The sequence below is a fragment of the Stegodyphus dumicola genome, chromosome 8 (assembly GCF_044657685.1).
Source record: "Stegodyphus dumicola isolate Sdum_Otavi_A_Nest chromosome 8, ASM4465768v1".
NCBI classification, from domain to species: domain Eukaryota; kingdom Metazoa; phylum Arthropoda; class Arachnida; order Araneae; family Eresidae; genus Stegodyphus; species Stegodyphus dumicola.
In genome coordinates, this window is record NC_140775.1 from 95,993,130 (window position 1) to 96,005,416 (window position 12,287).

At 33.0% G+C, this 12,287-nt stretch overlaps 1 protein-coding gene across 12 annotated transcripts in view; it reads right to left on the reverse strand.

The window, feature by feature from the left end:
- The window catches only part of LOC118192707 (protein phosphatase 1 regulatory subunit 16A-like), a 460,297-nt gene that overhangs the window by 320,220 nt on the left and 127,790 nt on the right, over nt 1-12,287 (reverse strand). For all 12 annotated transcript variants that reach the window (XM_085822137.1, XM_085822146.1, XM_085822136.1 and 9 more), the window contains one exon: nt 6,334-6,374. The gene's annotated coding sequence lies outside the window, so the exon portion shown is untranslated. The remainder of the gene's footprint in view (nt 1-6,333; nt 6,375-12,287) is intronic.

Consider the following 12,287-nt stretch of genomic DNA (forward strand, 5'->3'; position numbering starts at 1 on the left):
CAGATGAAAATACTCAGAAATCTAATTCAAGAGCAATGAATGAGAATATAAAGAAAGCTTATCAACCTCACACCAGTTCTGTGAAGGTAAACTCAAAGATTTGAGAAGAGAACTTGGCCTGTCAAAGCAGTTATGAGAGCTTTTACCATATAGAAAGGGGGAAAAAAACTGCCTAAAGCCTGATGTTAAACTATGATTTTCCATTCTTTAATCAGGACGAAGAGTTCAGATATTGCAACAATATTCCTCAGGTCCCTCTCTCTAACACACACGCATAGGAACAGAATATAAACCAAAAGATTAGACGCTTTTCGTTGACAATACAACAAAAGTTTGAATGGCACGTTATTGCACAAAGGCAATCACTGTACGTCCCTTCCAATTGCTCATTCTGTAAAATTTAAGAAAGAATACCAAAATATTAAAATGATCTTCCAGAAGTTTTGCTATCAAAAACATCAATTGCCAACTTGTGTTGATCTGTTAAGATAATTAACTATTGCAAATGCAATATAACGCAAATAATTATAAAATGAATTTGCATTTTATGTTTCTGAAATTACTGTGGCAACAAAGCGGATAAAAAGTATCATAATATTTGAAAGATTGTTACATCTTCTTGTGGGGCAGCAGGGCATACGGAGATCACCGAGAAAAAGCGAAATGGCCTTGAAGAGAAATGTCGACTGTAGCTACATCAAATATTATCAGAAGTCATTGGTTATGACACTCAATAAACATGGTAATTTCTTCACAAAACATTTGCAAAACATTTCCTTAACTGAGCGAAAAAAAAAAAAAACTACACACACAGATTTTGGATAGTTCTGAAATTCGTAAACTCGTTAAATATTCAAAATTTGTCTATGACTGATACTGAATCTTCAGCAAAGAACAGAACTACGAAGAAATGGTGAAAATATTGTTACAAAATTTACAGGTGCGGTAAGATGGGTTCCCTGCAAAGCAGTTTTAGGGTTGCCATAAAAAAACAAGGAAAGGATGGTTGCCACATTTGGCGAAAAATCGCCCCTTTGACGACAATATTGGCGATATGCCATGGACGGATGGAGAACCTTCTGGAACGAATTCTTACCGGTTTAGCCCAGAATGTTCTCGAACACAAGCGGAAAGCTATATAAACCCTGCTGGTCCCGGTCAGTTAGTGTGTGCCTCGTCTAGAGAGCGAGATAGTCAGTCTGTGCGGAGTCGATCGAGTTGACAGCCGGCCAGCGAGAGCTGAGTGGGTCGTCGAGTGCACCGAAGGAGTCTCTGTGTATCGCGGTTAGTGCATCGTCGAGAGAGCGTGTTGAGCTCCAGGAACGACTGAAGCGAAGAGTTGGGAGCTGTGCTCTGTGTGTCGTCGAGTGCATCGTGAGTTGTAGCGTGGAGAGCACGTGGAGTTCCGAGAACGACCGAGCAGAGTTGGGAGCTGTACTCTGGTGGTTTACAGTAAAGCTATCTTCCCCGTGGTAGCCTGATAACCTGAAGGCTGTGTCGCTGATTGTTCCAGCGTGTTTATAGTAGTTCTTCGACGATTGTAAAACGTGATTTTGGAGCTGTCCTGATTAATATTGGCTAAATAAAGTGTGTTACGATACTTCATCAAGTGTCGTCGTTATTCACTCCAAATCCGCACGAACCCCGTAATGTACGTAACGTAAAGGAAGGAAATAACGTAATAATACGTTTTAAGATTTTGTAAAATTGCGTCCTAATGTGCAAAAAATTCTTCTTTCCTCACAGACACTTCGACGAATCTGGGTAATTTTAATGAGTAACAAGACGAGAAGTTCCATCAAGATACAAACTAACAAAACAAATTACGGCAGGTAGAAACAAAGAGGAACACAAACATGATAGCAAATTTCTGCTGAAAAGCAAAACTTCCAATGTACCGAATAGTAAATGTGTTTTTTCTAGAATTGAACTGTTTTTTCTAGGAATCAATTGAATCAACTTACTTTTTTCGTTTTAGAAGACTAAATGCAAAAACATAAATTCCCCCCCCCAATGCTGGGCACTTAGCCGACTTACGCTAGATCACTACTAAGGCCAGAAGTGGTGGCCATTTTATTGTGGAGGCGCCTAACAGACGGCCACCATTACCTCCTATGAAGGGACGGACAACCACAAATATGCCTTCTCCGGGATTCGAACACGGATCCTTTGGTATCGCAGTCGACTCCCTCATTCACTATACCATCAGGACGGCACAAAAACATAATATATTTTTTAGCATAACATTATTGTACAAGTATACAATTATGACTAATTTATTTTTTAAATTTATTTCAAATATTATAATGTTTTAATCTTATTCTTAAATTAAATTTGGCAGTTTTCAACTGATTTCTATACTGCCTTCCTGTTCATATCTGTTACGTGCAAAGTGCTTCATTATTCTTGTTCATATCCGTTATGTGCAAGGTGCCTCATTATTGACTTGACTTCTGACTTAGATACAGATTACCCTTGATAATTAAATTGATTTATTGCATTGATTAATTTTATCATTATTTACATTTATCACAATTTTCATACGATTTATTGCAAGGTTAATTATTGAAGTTTAATTTCCACTTTATCTCAAGAACTAAAGCCGATACTACAAATACAATGCCAGATTCAGTATCAACACCTCAAAATTAAATTAAAACCAGTAGAATATCATTGACAATGAAATCAGTGTTGAGCGGTGTTGCTTACCATAGCCAGAAATCTTAATCATAAGCTGGTAAATGCATGAGTGCTAGATTGATTGGATATGCATGTGTTACAAATCTTCTGCAAATTGTGAACAAGTAGTAAATCTTAATTAAAGACGTTTCCTTTAATAAAAGAAGAAACATGCTTTTCCAGTGGGAAGGAGGACAGTGGAAGAAAGATAAGAAGGGAAGAAAATTAGCATTCTAAGCGTTCAAGGTAATATTTCTTAAGAACCAGTTTCAATCGGAACTTTCTCTTTCAACGCTGCCATAGCTAATGTTAAGGTTTATTCTGACTTCATTGCCTGCTCAGGTATAATAAATAAGTCTGATTCAGGCCTTCTTCCTATTTCCATCTTAATTTCGATTATTAATAATGGACACGGAAGCTAAAATGTGCATAGCACTAATGGCATATGGATATATTACACGCAAATAATTAAAATGGTACCTGAAAATGTATTAATTAAAAAGATATCTAAAAATAAATTTCTTACGAAAAACTTTGCTTTCACAGATACTCTTATCACAAAAAATGTAAACAAAAGGCTAGAACATTTCGAGAGCACTTCAATAGATTGCTGACGTTTTAATGATTAATTTACTTACGGAATATATTTAATACTTTTTAGTTAAATTTCAACATCGATCTGCCTTGAAATGAGCCCGTTATTATTATTATTAATTTTTATAAGGCACGAACACTTTATCTCCATCAAACTGCAGCTGTTTCTTTCAAAAGCTTTATAAATGACACGTACGTATGATAGATAAAGACAGCACGTTCAGATGAAAAGTATCCAAAATCATAGAAATATTTATTGAAGAAATTTCGGGTTTACACCAGTATAAAATTCTCTTAATTTTAATGTGAAAGCCATTTTAGCATGATAAACATCCAGAAAATAGGCGGTCTCATTTCACGTTGCTTGATGCATATTCGGTGAAACCATATGCATATCATATAGGCTTTTAGGTTCCAACGGTTGTTGATTTGACAAGTAGAAAAAGTTTTTGAGTAACTCTCTTACGAATACAAATATACTGGGGTTAAATGTGGTGGACCAGAAGGTTTTTCAATACGCATGTGTTCACTAGATTTCTCCTTCTAGAAATCCTCAATTTGTTACCCAAAAAACCGAATGTTTTATGTGGTTAAAACTGCCTTCCATACTGTATCCTGATAGCCCAACATGTAAGCAACCATATCGTGCAGACATATTTAGACAGACGATACCTGACTCAGACTAGAACAGAGATTCCCAACCTTTTTCTAGCATAGACTCCCTTATATTTTTGTATATAACATACAGCATACAACCATGATGCAAAATAATAACCATGATACAAATAATTCCTCAAAAATAATTTAAAGATAACGATTAAGACTAAATATGAATATATTGAAAACAAAAAGGTTTATTAGATTTATATTATTTTTGCACTGCTATTTTAATTTTGTAAATATAAGCAATTTTCAGAAACAAAATCACAGATTCTTATTGCGCAAAATTTCAATCTTGATTAATATGATGGCTGCGCTAGATATATTGATGCAATTTTCTTAATATTTCGTATAACCCTGCTTAGCTTAATTCTAAATTCACCTCATTAAAAATATTAAAAATGATATCGCCAGTAAATTATTGACTTGATTGAAGCCTGCTTCTACTACGTGGAAGAGTGGCAAGTCAATATTATTGTTCGGTAACAACTTTTCTTTTGGGATATTTCTCTCGGATAATTTTTAAATTTTAAAACTTACCATACACATGTTTAGAATAAAACTTGTCCCTGATCATCATCCTTCACTGCAATCAACTCTTCTTGCACCATAATATCAAGTATATTCCAAAATATATTGAAACTCAACATATGCATACCATTAAAATTTTCTTAAAAAGAATTCATTAAAAAGTCTTAAAAGCAAGGAATCTTTTAAATTTTGCAAGCGGCTTGTATATAGCAATACATCTTGTGATAAAGTTTTGCATTCTTCATATTTCTTGGCTGTGTTTTCTTGTTCCACTGAGTTTTCCTTTTCTACACTGCACTTTTTTAACAAAAATGTAAACATTACTGAATTTTAAAATGTATAAATTAATTTTAGTATACTTTTCTCTCATATTTATTTTATATAGTATATCTTCTTCCTTACTACGTGATATAGCTTTATATCAATATATAATTAATCATTAGTTTTACAGTATTAATTTTTTTAAATCAATGAGATGTTCATTATCTCGAACAATTGCCCACGTATATTCGGTTTTCGACCCTTTGATCATCGCTGACCCTCTTTAAAAATCGACCCCCAAGGGGTAAACACCAATCCCGCTGGGAACTTTTGCATTAAAAGGCACTTGAAAAAAATCAGACTAGACAATAAATGAGGGAACCACAGAACAATTCTGAAGGCAACTCGCAACATTTTATCGAAAAATCAAATTGTTGCTTTAAGCAAAATGATGAAAAAGATAGTCAGAAGAAAGCTACAGGTTGTACAATCTTATTTTGCTAATGAAAGTAATAATAGATTTCCATTCAACGCCCGATTCAAGCTACTGATCAAAAAGGGTAACCTAACTGCATACGTGAAACTCTAGAAATTATTTCGCTAAACACAAGATTCACAGACTTGATATTTATCGTTAGCAAACATTGCCATGATATAAAAAAGAAACATACTTTAGCAATTTAAAATACAAATTCTAATTGTTGAAGAAGTATTACGTGATACATTTAAGAAAAGTAAAATACGGCATTCGTCTCCAAACCTTTCTGTAATTTTTCCTCCTGCACTTCTTCAGAAGTACACAGTGCTCTATTTTCACTTTAAAAAAATCAGAGAAGTACAGAGACATCGCGCAAACATCGGCAACACCGGCTATCCACAAAACGCATCTCTTCATCGTTTTTTCCTTCGGAGATTTCGCGGCAAAATTCTGCATTCCTGTAGAAGTTTTACCAAAGTTTCTCTTACTGCTGGCAGATTCCGCAAGATTTTTAAAATTAAGTTTAAAGCAAAAAATATCACGGTTCATTAATAAAAATCGTTGAATCTCGAAATACAGCATGAAGAACGCATTCCAAAATGGCGACGTTGCTTGACTCAAGAATTGCTATGCGTATGGTTGCCAGAGTTTGGCACATTCTGAAAATTCGGCGACTTCTACTAAGGTGGTTGCTATAACAAGTAAGTAAAAAATATTTTTAAAGATGCAGCTTTATTACTTTTAATATTTTTATCAGGAATTTTGTATATAGGTTATCATCATCCCAATTTAACAGATTATAAAGAATGAAATTTTAGAACACATACTTTTCACGCTCTGAGGCCTAGAAAAGTAATTCGAAAAAATTAGCATGAAAAGAAAAACTTTTCCTCTCGTACTAAAAAAATAATTTAAATATTGCAATAATAAAAGCAATTATTCATTTTACTCGATTTCATAAGCAACCAATTCAACTCATAATTAAAAAATTAATGGCGTTTAAATATTAAAAAACGATTTTAAAAAAGTTAGAGTGCCATAACTATAAGCTTTCGATAAAACATTTGAAAATATACTATACTGTCAAATTTAAACTAAATATCAAATTTCAGTAAGGAATGTTAACTTACATCATCTTCTTACGACAGTATCATAGGTGTATAACATCAATCTGTAAAATAAATAAATATATTATATATATATATATAACTGCGAGTTTCATTTTCCTTATTCAAAACATAAAGTATATTTTCGGCAAAATTAAACAATACAAAAAAAAAAAAAAAAAAAAAAAAAAAAAAAAAGACGACTTTCAGATTTTATATTATGCCCAAACGGGCCCTTCCTTCCCCCTTTCATTTTACACTCATATACACGTTTCGAGGGCATTTGCGCTAATGTCCCTTGGGGGCAAAAATATTTAAAAGCAGGTAGAACTTCCTATAGACAGTCTCGCGCACTAGAAATAAATATGTTTTACTCCGTACAGTGTTGTGTCATTCTCTTTTTGAAATCGTTGAATTTTTTAATCAGAAATTCATTAAAGTTTTACAAAATATGAAAAAGATAATAACACAAATTCGAAATTCTAAATTTGAATCTTCCATGTGCCCAATATTCGAATGGAGGACTACGTTATTCAAAATTTGATGACTGTAAGTACCCTTGTTTTTTCACAGTGCGAGAAACATACATACATTCATGCAGATTCTTCATTATTTAATTTCTTTAAATATAATACAGGCCGATAATATTTGGTGCCAACAATATGAAAAGAGAAACGGACCTTTATAGTGGAACCAACACAAAATGCCGTTTCGAGACTAACGTCCATTTCGGCTGACAATAATGTAATCAAAATCAATATACAGAGAGGAAATAAAAAATTGTATTTCGTTGGCACAACAATCAAAACTGCGCATCTGTAAAATCGTTGCTTCGAGAAGAACAAATATGAAGGTTGGAAAACACAATAATAAATTTTCTGACAGCTTTTTAGCGTAATGTAAAATATTGGAAACCAATCTAGGAAATGCATTTAGGTGAAAACGACGAAAAAAGAATATCTGTGATTTTGGCGAGATCACAACTACTTTATGCCCCCTCAACAAACAAAAAAACCGAATATAACCGAAAACAACGGGTTCTATTTTTTGTGCATGTACGTGTGTGTGTCCTGATAAGGAATTTTAACATCTATTTATGCAGTTCCAAAGCAGGGGAAAAAAAGTAAATAAATGGCTTATAAAATACTATATAAAAGTATGTTACCCTCCTTGTGAGTTTCATGATCATTTTACGGGACTTTCTTATTTTTAGGGCAACTAGCAAAATTATCTAACAAAGTTATAAGCATGAAATTTTTAAAAGTAGCAAGTAACTTAAAATGTTACAAGGAAAAGAAATTAAAAATTATTTTTCGCAAAGCATACCAATATTTTAGGCAGAGTATCACAGAAGTTTACTAGAAAATTCGATTTTATATCAAGATGTAAAGCCGTCAGCATGTAAATTAGTATATATAAATTAATGTATCATGCCGTAAGGCAAAGTAACAGTCGTAAGGCAGTCCTCAGAAAAGTCCAGTAAACACTTTCTTGCCAAAATAAAATAGGCTGCATATTGAAGCGATTTTTCTTTTCTTTTCTTTCTTTTTTTTTTTTTTTTTTTTTTTTTTTAAGTCTCTTGCATTTTGTTCTAATCTTCCAAATATTTCCAAGTCATTCAATTACCAATCTGCGATATACTAATTTGCTTCGTAGCTATTGCAGTTTTATTGCATGTACTAAGAACAAAGCATTACATAACAATAACAAAAGCAGAAGTGACAGTCAACGACATTACCGTTAAGAGCATATAACATAATGAAACGTCGATAAATTTTTCTACGAAGAAAAATGAGTGACCTCTCAAGACTCAGCAACAACAACAAATGGGACACACGCAATATCACGCTCCCAGAAGCAGCGGAAAAAAGACAAGATTTATAGAACCATTAATGTAATGCACAAGACAAATATATGTTTTGCCTTCAACAAGGCAATCGGCGATTTTTCAATTTCGGATAAAACAGAAGAGAAGAAATCGTTCAAAGAACAAGTACGATGCTTGATGTATCTCAAAAACAGCATCCTAAATATCTCGCAACAATCGAAAATTTCACCGACACAACTTCGATTTTCTTCTCCGAAGCCAAATTTATCAGTAATTTAACACGACGATATGAAAATATTTATCATCTTGAGAGACCGAATAAGTGGAGCTTCGACTGATCCAGTTACGATTTTTCTGTGAATTCGACATATTATATTCATTAAAACTGTGTCGTACAGAGCGCGTTATTATACCACTTTCATTAGCAGCACTATTCAATCACCTCATAAATCATTATTATCATTCTGACTATAAGTGACATGTTTCAACATTTGGATAGGTTAACTGTTTATGAAAAAGAATACAAAGGCTACCTGCCTGGAGACTTTCTAATATAAACTACCTCGCATTTAATTTATACGTGAACAACATATAGCAAGCCCGTTCAGTTGCCGGTAATAGAACCGAAGCGAAGTAAGAATATTCTGCGACTTCAGCCGCGCAGATCAGCCTTTAACATTAGGTTAATACTGCTGTTAAGCTAAAAAATGATTCTTCAACGTTAAGTGAATATTTCCACTCAGCCAGAGGTTAATCTTCAACGATTTTTCATTCCTATTAAAATTTCTGTTTGGTTATTTAACTGAAATCGGCAAAGGCCACAAAGGGTCCTTGTATAAGCGGAAGAATGCCTTTGTGGAGGACTTTCGAAGAGAAATGGCTCGTCTTCATGTTACTCGTTGGGAAAAAGCACAAAAACACCAAAGTAACAATATCGTCGCTGCGCATCGGTGGTTTTAAGGTTCAGTGGTAATCCAAGTTTGTCGAAAGTGTGGTGGTTCAGCAAAACATATCAATATCATATTAATAAATCAAATTCAATAATCACCAATCAATAAAATAAAAATGGATTTAATTAAATATAAAAATATCTCAATTTCTCACAACTGCGTCACATCTTCCATCGAGCAACTGCATCGAGTCTCAGCACACTCTCAATAGCCGCTCTCAGCGCCCTCTAGCGTTAGGCGGGTCTTACCAGCCGTTAACATTCGAACGACCAGTATTCGGTAGTTTTAACAAGTCGGCCATTAATGAACACTGTAATGAATAAATGTGAATATGTTTAAAGAAAAATTATAAATTTCTACTCGCCCACTAATAGTCAAATGGATAAGGTAGCTAAACATTTGCAATTCGACCGAAGTTTGAATCTCAGCAAAAGAGCTGGTTCCATGGATTTCCTCACGTGTAAAGTGAATAGAAGCAAGTTTCCCTTGAAAAGTCCTCCATAAAGGTAAATGTCTACTTAAACGCGATAGATCAAAGTACTTTGCTGCGTTCGATTACAGTACGCCGTACTTTATATATTTTTCAAGTGTGAATTAAATGCATTACTTATACGTCATGCAGAAACAACATTTTAGTCCCCCTCCCCTTCATTGCATTATAAACTCTCCTTTAAGCTGAAAAATGAAGAATACAACATACAGTATCCATCTTCAGTAAGCAACATTTTATGAAATGCAAAATTAAAGCACTTCAATGCAACTTCAGCGACTAATCTATGGTATTACGTAAACATGATTTTCTAGATGCCCAAATTGTGAATATTATCGATGGATTAAAAAGCACGTGAATGTAGATAATTGACACGTTGTTAAGATCATTTACTTTTTTTCACTGTTAATGATCACAGAATAATAGACTTCGTAAAAGATAAGAGAATTGTCTACTTCCATATGCATTAAAACAAGGTGAAAAGTTCGACTAAAGTGCAGTAGAATTACAGATAAAGAATATCCTTCTGATTAACTTTAAAGATAATGCGCAAAATATACGAATTACAGCTACTAAAAGTTTAAGGAGTTCTTTGTACGAATAAGTGCACTATTCAGCGCAAGTTTAAATACACAAATGTCAAGTCCCTTTAATCAAAAGCACAATTATTATTACTCACTTAAAAATTGAATTATAATAAAGGATAAATGAAATATATTTTCGTGATACGAACCACCTTTCACTATGAAAAAAAAATCTGATGTGTACACCACATGATTACAAACATATACTTCCTTGTACGGAATATTAAATTATACGCATTTTTTCTTGCATTTCATTTAAACTTATCGGATTGAATTAAATCTACTTCCCCGACAGCGCATAAACCACAATAGAATTAATGCATTCTTTAAAATTCACTCTAGTATTTGTTTACCATAGCGACACTCTGGCGCTAGATTCACTTAGCAGTATTACATTTCGTTCATATTATAACTCACATAATGCACAAAATTTATATCATTTAAAGAACAAAATTATCTAACCGTTGCCACATGTTCTATTCAAATACTATAATAAAGCTAGAAGGATGTATAAAAGAAATTAAACAAACAAAACAAAAAAGAAGCAGTTTTTCCCAGATGAATGAGTATTTCTCATTCAATTAATTCAGTTCTCACTTCGCGAAAAGGCAAAAATACATAAAAACTCAAAATATCTATATTAAAAATTACGAAGTAAATCTTAAACACTTATTTCCTCCAAAAAATTCCAGAAAGGATTAAGCGTGATTTAATTGGCAATAATAAATGAAGGCGTTATCTTTGTAGTTGTGTAGCCAAGTTTCTCTAAATTGGCAACAAATCCACTAGTCTGCTGTTTCAAATGTAAACAATCAACGGCCAATAAAAAAAAAAAAAAAAAAAAGGCTTAGCGGCACTTAAACAACTTTAAAATTGCTGATAATTCTAAAAATATTGCATACAGATTTACTAACGGCATAAAAACCTTAACCGGAAGATAAAAACAACATAATTCAATCATTTTTAAAGCAAAAAATGTACAATTACAAACATATACGAGTAAAGAAACTGAGATCATTGAGCCGGGTAACAGTGTGGATATATATATAAATATATTTATATACGTTTGGTGCGGCCGATTGCTACCAAAATTCGAGGTGCACATCTACATGTTAAAGCAGTCCTATATACAAAATTTCAGAGGCTACTCGTTTTTGAGTTATGCGAGATACGTACGTACATACGTTCGTACAGACGCCATAAAAATTCTCTTCAGAATTAATTTTAAAGCAGTTTTATAATTTTTTTGGAGGAAACGAGTCTTCTCGTTAAATTGCATTCGATAGCGGTCAAAATGGATATTTTCGTTGAAATATGCTGCCTGAAACTTTTCGAGATTACAATACTTCCTTTTTACTTCGTACAAAGAAGTAACAATGTAAATAAGTCAAAATCAATCATCAAAGATAATTATTTTAGAAAATTATAATTTTAATACAACATTTTATGAGAACATGAAATTACAAGTAAACTTTAAAACTATAAGGAATTTAATTCATACTCAAGCCATAAATGGTATATCGGATAAGGCGGAAGATCAATGCGCTGATTTTCAGTCCTACTGTGCATCCTGAGACATTTTCTTTATAGAAATTATCTGATTAACTTGATATGAGTAACGTGAGATTTTAAACAACGGAAATGAGGTTCGTTACTGATACAATTAAAATTCTGATCACTTCTACTGGCAAGTTAGATCTTATAAGTAACATAACATGAAATATTCAAATTAATTTCGGGAACATGCAAAAATATAACTTTCGAAAACGCGACACACGGTGTTTTTCAAATCATGCTGTCATGAATGTTAATGTCTGAAATAAAAATGTGTTTCGCGTCAGATTTTTCCTAGTGTTTTTAATGTTAAGAAACAATTTCTCATGCTAATGAAACATTTTCTGCAGAAACTTGTCTATTTCGGCTAGTGAATAACAAAAAAAATGCTAAATTAACATATGAGACAGAAGAAAATGTTTTAAATTTCCTGGAATCGAAACACATGATGATTTTAACAGAATTCTTACAAAATGCGCCATATATACGGCTTCACAAGATTTTACAAAGGCAAGAAACTTTCACAAATGAGTTGCTTATAAGTGTATTCATTACATTATCTTCGGCATTAC